Here is a 12786-nt window from a genome sequence, read left to right on the forward strand (position 1 = left end):
GTTTTGGTTTGTGGCACAGTTTTGGCTTGTGTTTGTGAGCACCTTCACAAACAATGTGCCATCACAGTGTTGAGGCCAAGGACTGTTCCTAGCAGATGGTAGGGACAAGGTGCATTAGAGAGGAGGGGAAGGAAAGAGCTTGATCATACAAGGCCACTAGTTGCTCACTGCTATCAACCTAACTTGTGATGTTAGATGTCCTTTGCTAGTAGTGGCCTTGGTTGGAGTCCTATACAATCATGATGTCTTACAGAGTGTCTTACCGTTCTTTATGGGAGGACCATGCTTTCAGCTGTCAGGGCATCTTCAGTTTCTGACGGGATGTACCTTGTGGTCTTCTGAGTAACTGCTCATGACAAATTTTTTTTCCTATGATTTCTTATGACATTTGATGACCGAGAAACAAAGGAATGGGATGCTGGTAGTAGGATGTTTTGAAGCTAAGCTACCTATGTTTGAGCCAATGAAGTGATTAGATTGCCTTTCCAGATTAAAACAATCCTAGAAAAGGAGAAAATGAGGTTAATCATCTGGTTCACAAAGGTGTCACTGTGTTTCAACTGAACACATTTGTATGTCTCATATCACCCAAAATTTGTTCTGGTTTTTTTAAAAAAAATTTGACAAGTGGCTTTAACTTAATTTAGTCATCACATACGGTATTTTCACATTTTAAAAAGACTAATTAATAACAGCTGTCATTTAAAACCCAGCTACTTTACAAAAGTACATCTCTCCATAGATTTCCATAATGATTTTTACTATGACTAGAATAGGACACAACCTAAATACCTACATACTTCATTGCTTGATAGACTAAGCTTCATTTGAGCTGTTCCAGTCTGTTATGCAAATTGTATCATATTAAACAAAATTTATTGATATATATTTAATTGGAAGATGACAGCATCTCTTATTAGCTACTTAAAGCCAGACCAACAGCTGAAAACTATTAGTATGAAAGCCATACAAACAAAAATCTCGCAAATCAAAAGAATCCTGCTTATTTGCTCAAATTTTACACTGAACACAATCTGTATCACTTCAACCCACAAATAACCATCATGTTAGTGAGTAATTAAAGGAGGGGACAAAGTCAGGACTACAATATTCTATTCCCAATTCAGCTACTGACTCACAGTGTGATTTTGCTCATTTACCCCCTATAAAATGGAAAATGTGATAATGATAACAACAGGGATAATAATACCTACATAAAGGAAGTGCTAGGAGTCTTAATGTTTGGAGAGAACTTTGAGATAGAACTGCTATATAAACACAAAGTATAAATAACAAGGGACTACAAGCTTGCACAAATTTGTACATTCTTTGGGCTTTTAAAATTAAAGACAGATGAACTCTGTATATCTGAGAGACCACAACTCCTCTGTTTTAAGAGCTTATTTGGGAAACCGTTATGTTTCACAGTTGCCGTTACATTGTGTTGGACCCAGGCTTTTAAGAAGACCTAACTATTTGCCAGTCATTAACATGAGAAACTTTAAAGGCAGTTCAAAATAATCTCGTCACTGTGACTACTGGCTACAGCTTGTCTTGTTTTATTCTCTTCTTTGTAGATACGTGTAACAATGCATTTATATGAAAGGCAGGAGAACATGAGCATGTGAACAAGAAGAGGTTCAGTGCTTTAGTGAAAGCTGAATTCCTGAGGCATGGGTGAACTTAGAGATTTTCTTATACTACAAATCTACCCTACCAAAGTCTCTGAAAATGGTCAAAGATAACCTCAACAATCATTTTCCTGGCCAGTTCAGATGTCTGCTCTGAGCATAGTGATATTCTTCTGCTTGTTGAAAGCCTTTGAAAATAATGGATTGCATTAGAACAGAAACCTAGTAAAAATATGGATAAGATACTTTGGAAAGGCGAAGTCTCCCTTGCTGAAAGGCAAATGAAACAGTAGTTTTGGAAAGGTAATATAAGCAACCGAAGTTAGAATAAGAACAAAAAGCAAATGTACGGATTACAGAACTTGGAGACCACAGCACAATGTCACTTTGCAAAACAGGTCAAAGGCATCTGCAAAGGTACAACAGTCTCTTTCTTTTATATAATCAACTAGATTCTTTGAACAAATTAAATCAGCTAAAAAATGGAACAGTCTGTAAGTAATCTTTGTGTGCAAACAAATGATTAGTGCAGACGAGCAGCAAAAACATCTTCTTTAGTAGCTTGTTTTGTAGGAAAAAAATTAGACAGGACTAGATTTGTGTAAAAGTGGCAGACTACAGGACCCTGAAGAGTGAAGTGATATTAAAAGTGTTTGTGTAAGCACACATTATTCTGAAAGCTTTTCCAGTGCATGACATTACAAATCCATTTCTATTTTCCTCAGAAACATGGCAAACTCTCAGACTATCATGGAATGGAAAATGTTTTAAGTCAAGGCCGTACGAAAACTACTTGATTCTTCTAAGCTAGTTATGTTTCATTATTATTAATTGTTACAATGTTAAAAATCCCCATCAAGTCAACATTATGATACTGAAACATTAAAGAGAGATCATACTCTACAAGAACACAATACAATTAAAGAACCAGCGAGGTAAAGCAATTTAGTTAAAGCCACAGAAAAGGTCAGTGGTAGAAGAAGAGCAGCCCCTGCATTGCAGCATCTGTGATGTAAATACAGAGTATAAAGACAACACTTACAGCATAAATTGCTAGGCCAGCCCCAACCTAAAAGAGTCTATAAAGCTGTGAATATTTTGAGACCAACCTAGCTGCCCTGCCATATTAGCTCTCATTGCCCCACTTGTCTCTGGATAGTCAAGTTGCTGGAGTGGCATTTCACAAGAGTGGGTTGGCTGGCAGAGCAGTCCCCACAAAGGTACATGTCCATGCTGGTATGTAATATTTCAGAGATGGAGAACAGTTAGCTGGTGACAGGGAATAAACGTATAGGGTCCCAAGGAGAGTTAGAGGGAGGGAAGAACAGGATGGGCAGCAAGCACAGCACTCGCTGTTGCAAGATTTCTCCCTGTTGAAAGATTTTGTTTTGTGAAAGAGAGTCCAAAAAAAGCTCACATTTGTGTAGAAAAGAACACACCTAGATTGCTGCAGCTTTTTTAAAAAAAATTGAATAAATCCAAATTCTATTGGGCAACGACCATATGTCACTGCATAACAAAGATCAGGAGGAAATGTATTTTATGGAGACATTGTTCTGTAGCTGCCTGTTGTAGTCTTTCCTGAACATCCGTATGAACTGCTCAGCACCACTTTTAGCATCAGGCTAGATAATGCATGGATGAGGATTGTTTTTCTGTTCTTAACTGAGCAGAAAGTACTGCATGTCTCTGATTTGTTAGCAACATTACTGGGGAGCAGGACCATGGAAGAGCTTTCTGAGGACAGCAAATGGGATAAACCCAGGCAGAACTGATGTAAAACATGAAATGTAAAACCACGAAACTTTTGTGGATAAAAGGGAGAGCCATTCATGATATTGTCCTAAACACAATGTTTGCCAGAATTTTTGCCTGTGGATCAGTGAGGACTATGGGAACACATGAGGACTCCCAATCCACAGTGTTAAGAGCAGCAGTTCCCTTATTTGTACCTGAGATAAGAGTTCATGCTGTTTGCTCCTCAGAACTCCTTTGCCATTTTTGTTTTTCTGCATTAAAATCACTTTGATGGGGATTTCTTGTAACAACAAGGAAATCATTCCTCTGCTTCCAGAGACGATCCAGAAACACAAAGAAGGGTTGCAATGAAGGCTACAGACACTGCTGTTAGGCCATGTCCAATGATTGTTTCATGCTGTATTGATCTTGGCACTGCTCCTCTCAGCTCAGAAAATGGCACATTTCCTTTTTTTCAGCTTCACTTTGCCATGACCCTCCTTGTCTGAGAAAAGCTGAGTAGGAGGCGCAGAAGTATCAGTGTCAACGGAGTGCGTTCATTTGTGAGGATGGCTGGGCAGCATCCAAATGAGCATAGTCAATATTTTATGAACAAAGCCTTACACAAGATTCACTGTCCCTTCCTTCTATCCAGGCTGGTGGTCTCCTTTTACCCTATCACAGCGAAGTCATTTTGCTCTTCTTTCTGCAAGCCTCATTCACCTTCTTCCTAGTGTCTTCAGCAGGCAGCTGGCCTGACTGCTCCCATCCTCCTTTTCAGTGCCACTGCTGAGTCTCCCCAGGAGTTTCCATGTCCTGTGTCTGAGCTCAAATCCCTGCAGTGTGAATGGGAGGGCTGTGTAGGCTGGATGTGTCATGTGCCCATCACTGGATCTCATACATGCTCCAGTGACAATCTCTCCACTCTGAAAATTTTGTATCTGAAGCCTTGGTTACACTTCAGCTGTGTTGAGCTGTAAAGGAATAAGGTCTGTGATTTCAGGACAGTGGAGTCAGATTAAATTACACTGGGGCACACAATTCATGCAAATGGCATATAGGCACTCAAGGAAATATTAACTGTTTTTCCAGCTGAACCATGCATACATGGTATTGTATATATGGTCTGGTGTAGGTGAAAAATGTCCTAAAATGCTGATATCCAAGAAAAAGCATTAAAGGCATTAGCTACACAATTTCAGATTCCCATCCAACAGCTGAAATGCATTCTTAGCTTCTTGTCAGGTATCCTTGCCAGCTGCCTGGGGGCTGCCGAGCCTCCAGTGCAGTGCTGCTCTTGCACTTTTAATTACCATTTGCCACTACAGAAAAGCCATTTGGCATATTTCTGCATAAGTGACTAAGGACTCCAAGGATGTTCACTCACCTGTCCTTGAACTCTAACAACTTTCTTTATTCCCTGACAACTAAGTTATTTCTCCTCTTTTTAGCTCTTTGCAGATGTGTCCTGGTGGGGCTTTCTTCTCTCAGCGTACATACCAAGTGACCCCTTTGGTTTCTGAGCCGCTTCACTGCAACAAGATCAAGATTCCAAATGAGCGAATGAACGTAGTTCGCACCACCATATTCTGGTTTCTCCATCTTTGCTTTGCACTGCCTGCTCATCCCTCATATCCTAAACATAAGGCAGATTTCTCAGCATCTTTGACTTACTTCCTTTATGGATGGTATTTCTCAGGTTGTCAGTTCCACATCATCTCCAAATCTGCACATCTTGTTCTACATTTCCTTCTGTAAGATAACTGCTATCTCCTATATATAGCAGAAACAGAACAGGCTCAACATATTCCCACCTGTCACTCTTATCCCACTGTCTCTCTCTACCCCTCTGTCCCATTTACCATCTCTGGTTTCTGTTAGCAAACCAACTGAGCATTTCATCATCAGTGTTCATTTGTTAACCTTCAGATTACTCTCTCAGTGGGCACTGAAAGCTATCCAGAAGTCCTTGTGAAGGATGCCCACACATTCACCCTGTTCCATTCTCACTTTCTCCACCTGGGAGAGATTAATCAAGATAGCTAAGTTTGAACTTCTTTTATCTGCCTGTGCTGAGGGTCTCTAACTAATCTGTGTCTGTCCAAGTGTTGGCTGTTTGTCCCTCACCAGCTTCCCGAGTCAGAATGAAAGCCAGAAAAATGGTCTGTAGTTGCCACTTCTTTTGAACTTTTTTTTTTTAATTTGAGAAGCCAAAGTAGGTATCTCTGTTCTGTAAGTGCAGTAGGCTCAATCTTCAGCTGGCATCAGATCAATAGAGCTGCACTGTTTTTAGCCAGTGAAAGTTTTCTGTGTCTTCGGCTTCTAGTACACCTATCGCTGTATAATCTGAGATCTGTGAACAGCTCATAGCACTTTGACAAGGTACCACTTGTTACTGAGCATACACATGCTCCTTGCTGAGCTGAAAACCAACATGCACCAGCTTTGGTTCTGTGAAGGTGATTTAAGTTAACACATCTTTTTTATCTTACAGGCAGGGAGGGCTAAGAGCACGCACACACACACACATTAAGCCTCAGCAGATGAATGGTAATTTATTAAGTGGCAGGACCCAATCACATTCAATTAGTGCCTGTATTTTATAAGCAAAGTAGTCTGTCTCTTCTATTTCATTGGGAAATTTAAGTCCTGTACCAAAGTGCCCTCCTGGAGTTTTGGTTGGCTCTGGCTGCGTTTCTAATCCTTCAGTCTTCATAGATTTTAACCACTGCAGGTTTCTTGAAGCACACGTGCAGGCAGCATGAATCCTCTGTTTTAGCATGAATCCTCTGTTTTGCTTTGGTTTGAATATACTGTTCTCATACAGCTTTCTTAGTAAAACCTTTTACCTTTAGGTACTGGAAGATACAAATGAACACTCTCTCTGAAGCACCAAAGTCTATGCTTGACTGTGATGCAGAGGCGACAGGAACAAGGCAGGCGCCTTAGTTGCCTTTTCTGTCTGCAAATGTCAGAAATTCCACAGGTTATTGTCTATAATGGAATTACAAAATGTGTTCACTGTGTGTCAATTAACAAGTGTATTTAGATTACGGGTATTTTCCTATTGTAGATGAGGCCTTATTTTTCTCCCAGGAAATCTTAGGTGTGCTCCAGATAATGCAGGAACATTTCTCTGCACTTGCTCCTCCTAGGTGCAGTCTGAGGGAGACTGCTTGGGAAACATACATGATCACATTTTGGATGCCTACAGAATATAGTGTAAACAGGATTCTCTTCATGGTGGGAACACAAGTCAGACTGTGCCCCATGGGCAGAGCGAGGGAGAGGGGCACTTTTTTTGCCTCTCCAAGTCTGACCTTGCTGGAGATGAACTTGGTTTCAGGCATCTCAGTGCGAGACCCGGCTGCTCAGAGCAGAGCCTGGGCACCACCTCAGCAACACCAGAGGCACAAATGGTTGCACAGCCGCTGGCTCAGCTCAGACTAGCATTTCCAGGAAGCTGTGGGCCATTTACTATGTACCAGGCTACAGGATTTTCACCTTCCTTGTTCTGGGAGCAACATTAACTCTCTTGGTAATGCTCCAGTCCACTTTCTGATAATCATTTTACCTGAAACTTTTTATCCTTGTTCTAGTCGCTGGCCTCTATTAGATTTCAGAGGTTTGATGGGATTTACTGGGAAATATAATCCTGTCAGGAGACCATGCTACCTGTTGATTCTCCCTAAAGAATTTTTGGGGTCTTCCCCTACACATGTACCCATGTGATTTCAGTTATCTGCATTTAAAGCAACTTCTGGAGGCTCTTCATCTACTCACAATCCTCTAGCTGTTTTCTTAATTGGTTGAATCAGTGTTCATATTTGTGGAGCCTGGAATATTTTTACCACTTTTGTTTCCACTTCTGAAGATAATTTGGAAGTCACTTCCAAATGTTCATTTTATAAGCTGCTGTTATACACTCATCTTAAGACATATCCTGTTTTATGCATTGTTGTTTATAACCTCTTTGGAAGCTTGAACTTCAATATATTTGCTGACCAAAATGCATTTCTTCCTGATTATAAAATACATATTGTTTTACGATGCTAGGATTACTCACATCTGTTGGGCTCTAAGCAACTTAGCAAGATTAAAGGAGGAATCAGAATTTTATTTGCACAAGAAGTATAGCCAGGGCTATAACAGTTAATGCTAACAATGTTAGCAGGGGGGGATGATAAATGTCATGTCTTAAAACAATCTAGCTTTCAGAGATTAGAATAATACCAAATGTGTGGGCCATATGATCTGCCTACTGCATAGTTCATAATGCTTACATCTGAATCACCCGTACTGCCGACTGCAGGAGACTGATAATAGCTCTGATCCCTGTTCCCAGCTCTTATTAGGATCCAACTATCTCTTCAGAGAAAGCAGTACATGCAAAAACACAGAAGCAGTGTAAGCAACTTCTGCTCTTGTTGCACTTTGTCCCCTATCCTGCAGTACAATCCACTTAGCTGGAAGTCCGCTGGCACAAATGGGCCAGAAAAGACTCCCAAGCAGACTGTCAGACTGAGGTAGGGTCTGTGTATGACTTTCTATTTCTGCCTGTGAGATTATTTTGCAAGGATGCCTTTGTTTAATATGCCCTATGGTAGCAAAGAGAGTTTATTTCTTATTTGGGAGGAGACCTTTGAACTGCCAATTGATAATGCAAAGGAAATGTTACGGCCAGTTAGTTAACTTCCTTTGACTTGGTTTCAACACAGAGGAAAATACCTGGGTCTGATAAGCCAAAAATTACACAGCCTGAACTCAGATTCTGCTTTGATCTTCTTTTGATCATACATTTACCAGGAAAAATGAACTCACTTGTGTTTAGGGTTTGACCACAGAACGAGGAAACAGACACAATGAACCAGAGGTGGACAACGCATTGTATTGATTCTAATTAATAAGCAGTTCAATTCAGATAGATATATATAGAGACATAGATATAGGTGTAAATGGAAATAAACGTGTAATTTGAAAGACCATGGACACAAAAAAGGATCTTTTCTAATATTTTTGAAAGCCAAGGTTCTAGTCTGCCTTGGTTCACAGTCAGTGATATATTTAGATACCATTGTTGTAGTGGGTACTTTCCTTAGTTGTATACCCTGTCCTTCCCACATCAGGGTACAACTGAGAAAGATGTAAATCCACTTCTGAATGATCAAACTTTATAACACAAAGTAAAGCCATCACTTCTCCATCCTAGCTAAAGCCACTGTTAAATGTGGCTTCTTCCTCTGAGATTATCAGTGAGCTCAGTAGTGGCTAACTGCATTTTTTGCTGTTACAGTTCTTATTTTGTGGGACACTAGAAAGGAAAAATAATTTAGTAATAGCAGTTGGTTTTCCTGGTTGGATGGTGAGGTAAATGAGAAGCCGTGGCTAAGAGAACATGTCTGTCATGTCTAGAACCCACAAATGCAAAACAAAACATGACATCTTCACAGATACGGAACCTCAGTAAAACCTAAGCCCTTGTCCTTTCCCAGCTGCAGCTTGCACAGCCGTGGACACCAGTGCAAAGCTCTGCTCAGCACCACCAAGTAACAACAACAAAACAGATGGCTAAATTGCTTATGCTGGAAGTTATTTTTGGGGATAAACCTAGTTTTCCAAAGCAAACCTTGTTTTTTTCAGATGAGTACTCAGATGAGTCCATAACATCCCAGATTAGGGTTCTAGGACATGTACCTCTGGATGAACTTGCTCTCCAGGCCTTCTAATATTTCTCTTAGGAGAGGAGAAAGGTGTTCTTCTAAATGCATCGAAGCACGTACTAGTCCAAACCAGTCCAGGGAGTCAACTGTGCCTCTTAGACACCTCCACTTCCTTACCTCAAGGCAACCTTACTTTACTTTTCTAAATGGCTGGGCTAAGATCTTACACTGAAAATGAGGTTGTATTTGCTGATGTCTGGTAGTGGCCAAATGTACAGTGTAGCAGAGGAACTGAAAAATCAGTTGTATTGCTCATGTGGTAATAAGATTCAAAGTAATGTCAGAAGCATTGCTTAATTTAACTTTCAAACTTGGACACCGCTGCAGAATATGTCAGGAAGAAATTATGAGGCAATTCTAGCAGTGTTTAAACTAAGCATGCCCTGATCATTTATATCGGTATCTTCTGCTATAGGCATAAGACATTCATGCTCTGGTAGCACATCTTTTGGGGACCTTTGGCACTTCACTTGACAAAAGTCAATTGGTCATGACAAACTGAAACCAAAGAAACCAAGAAAACAAACATATGATGCAATTCATTCTTCCTGGATTCTCTGAAAGCTGCTATAACATTCATTGTAAATTACTTTGCAAAGTCTTGAGATTTAGAAGCAGCAATGATGGTGACACCGCACCACATCTCCTGCACCATCATGTGGTTGGAATCACACACCACACATGGAGGTGCTAAAGAGGGGAAGGAGACAACTACTCCCTTATCTGCCCTTCTTTTCCCAACACTGAAAAGAAAAGCAAATGTGGCACTGTCTCAGCATTCATAAAAGGAAGAAGAAAGATCTACTAATTATAATGCTTTACATTTTGCTTCTAACCCTGGCAAAAACAATAGAAAATGTCTTAAGAAATAGTCACTTCATTTGCAGAGAATAATGCAATGATGAGCAATAAGAGGCAGGATTTATAAAGAATAGATCTTGCCTGACAAAGCTAACACTTTTTTATGGAATTACTGAATTAATGGATGAATGGAACAGAATAAATGTAATACTCTTGGATTTGAGCCATAATTTTTTGAGCAATTGGTCTGATCATCCTCTCCCTCAAAGCCAGGCAGCTACGCTGACATAAAACTGGAGAGCATAAGAATAGAAGGTTGCTTCCTACGTTTCACAAAAACATGCTTAAAAAGCTCAACTGAACCCGCTTGTGCAAAAAACTATCATCTATCTCATTTGGTCTGAAGTCTGGAATGAAGGACCAAAACAAGGCTAATAAACACATGGCAGAATACCAGTTTATAGGGAGGACAGGTAAATATTTAAGGATCAGTTTTGGGTCTTGCCTTATTTAATATGAACCTGCTTGTGCAAAAAAAATCTCATTTGGTCTGAAGTCTGGAATGAAGGACCAAAACAAGGCTAATAAACACATGGCAGAATACCAGTTTATACGGAGGACAGGTAAATATTTAAGGATCAGTCTTGGGTCTTGCCTTATTTAATACTTCCAGTAATGAGCTAGAAAGAGGAGTAAACAGCATATTAATGAAATGCACAGGTGATGATACTAAATTGAGAAGAGACAAGAAGAACAGGGAGGCCAGAGATATAGGACAGAGGGATTAGAGTAATTAGTAACATGGGCCAAAAATAACAAAACAGGAATCACCTTGGAAAAATGCAGTGAAGAACATCAGCACACAAGAAAGGAAAATTAGCATGGAAGATGTTTTCTATAAGAGGGAGGTTGCTGGATGACAGAAACTTGATAAGGGCTAAGAGGATAAAACCCAGCAAGTTACTTTCAAGCTTCTAAGAAATATGATGGTAAAAAAGGTCGATGTAATTTGTATGTGTATGTGCAAAAATGCAGCAACACAGAGCATCAAGAATCGCTCTCTGCAAGACTGAGGTATAATGCATGGGAGATATTGCTTCATTTCTAGTGAGATTTTCACAGATCACAGGGAAGTTCAAAGAACCACAGCACAAATAAGAGCACTAGAGGAGCTGGTGCCCAAGGAGTGATTAAATTAGAAATGCATAGGGTGAGCAGTGACCAAGAAAGTGACACAAACATTGAAAAGGTGCAATCAGCAAGCAAGAAAAGAATGGAAATAGAGGCAGGAATAGGAACAAAAAGTAATCAAGAAAAGGTTTGCGAGAGGGACCCAGAGAACTTTTCTCTCTGGACCAATCTCACAGTAGGTATAATAGACATAACAGCTACACAGCTTGGACTTGGCTAGAGATCCATGCCAGTCTCGGGTTGCTGAGTCTTCGTATTTCCCTCACTCTTTTGGTTGTACCTTGTGCTCAGTTCTTAGTGTCCTGGCTCTTCCTCCGATTGCCCTGGCCCTGTTCCCAACCAGCTCTCTTGGCTTGGAGCCAGGTGTGCATATTCTTTGTTTGAGATACTATCCTATAACGTGGAGGTCAAATCTCACTCCCACCAGGACCTATTTCCACAGGACCTATTCCCCTCCAAGCAACACAGTACTTAGAGCAATTTCTGCATCGAAATTATTTCAAGCTCTCAAGAGATTTTTCTGGATATTTCTCATATAGATCTCATTGAGATTCTCTCCAAACCTATTTCCAGCATGAAAGAAGATGCAGAATTTGCAGGTAAAGTTGTGTTCTTTATGAAATAAGGAATGGGAGTCTGGTGAAAAGAAATGGATGAAACCTCAGAACAATATTAAAATCTGTCAGAGAATGTGCTGGGGGAAAAGGACAATTATACATAAAGAGGAAGCCTATGGAGTGTTTGGCACAAGTCAGTAAACATAAGGGCTGGCACACTAGAAAAGGTGACCAAAGCATCTAGATGGAGCCAAGGTCAAAGTAAACATGGAGAAATTTCTAAAGGGTTAGGACTAACATTGGTAGGGCATGTTAAGAAAGATGAAAAAAATGCTTTTTGTTCATCCTAAAATGCTCAAACATTATCCTATCTTACTCCTTTCCTCTTGAGAGACAGCCTTTATGGTCACAGTACACATGAAGGGTCAGATATTTCATCTGCTGCAGAAAACCCAAGAAGCTTCCCTCAAACATTTTCTCTCTGGAAATAGCTCCCTACATTCACAATCCTCCTTTTATAGACTGAATTTTAATAAGTATCTTTTTTTCTTTTGTTCCTCCTGATTGCTTCAGTTTTATTGTGGCTTTGCCTTTGTTTTCATTTTCATGTTCTTTCCACTCTACTGCATTATGAATTCTCATTTCACTTGCTGAAAGTTAGAGCTACTGTACATATATTTAGAATACGTGGGGGTGTATGTGGATACAGATATTAATAGATACATGAGCATCACATAGCTCTCATTACTGTTCCAATATTATCAATTTTATTCACCATATGTCATGCTATACAGTTCTCACCTTCACTAACTTTAGATGGCTGTTTGCACATGGTCCATTAAAAACTGACATACAAATGTCCGGTATTTCAGTATTCAGGATACTTTTTGATTATGTTTGTTGGCTCAAATGTGATACAAAGAACCTGGTAATAAAAGAATCTCAAACTAATGTGACTGAAGTTTGCCTTGAAGAGGGAATTTTATGATAACTAGAACAGTATTGGCCTAAAGCTGTTTTATCACACTTATATGATGGGCAAAGACATTAGCATGGACAATATAAAAAAAAGTCACATCCTGCTAATCAGAGAGAATTCATGTTCATTTTCATTCTGCAGCTTTTGTCCTTATTTGTACATCTTAAGGC

This window comes from Ciconia boyciana, chromosome 1, assembly GCF_034638445.1.
Source record: "Ciconia boyciana chromosome 1, ASM3463844v1, whole genome shotgun sequence".
NCBI classification, from domain to species: Eukaryota; Metazoa; Chordata; class Aves; order Ciconiiformes; family Ciconiidae; genus Ciconia; species Ciconia boyciana.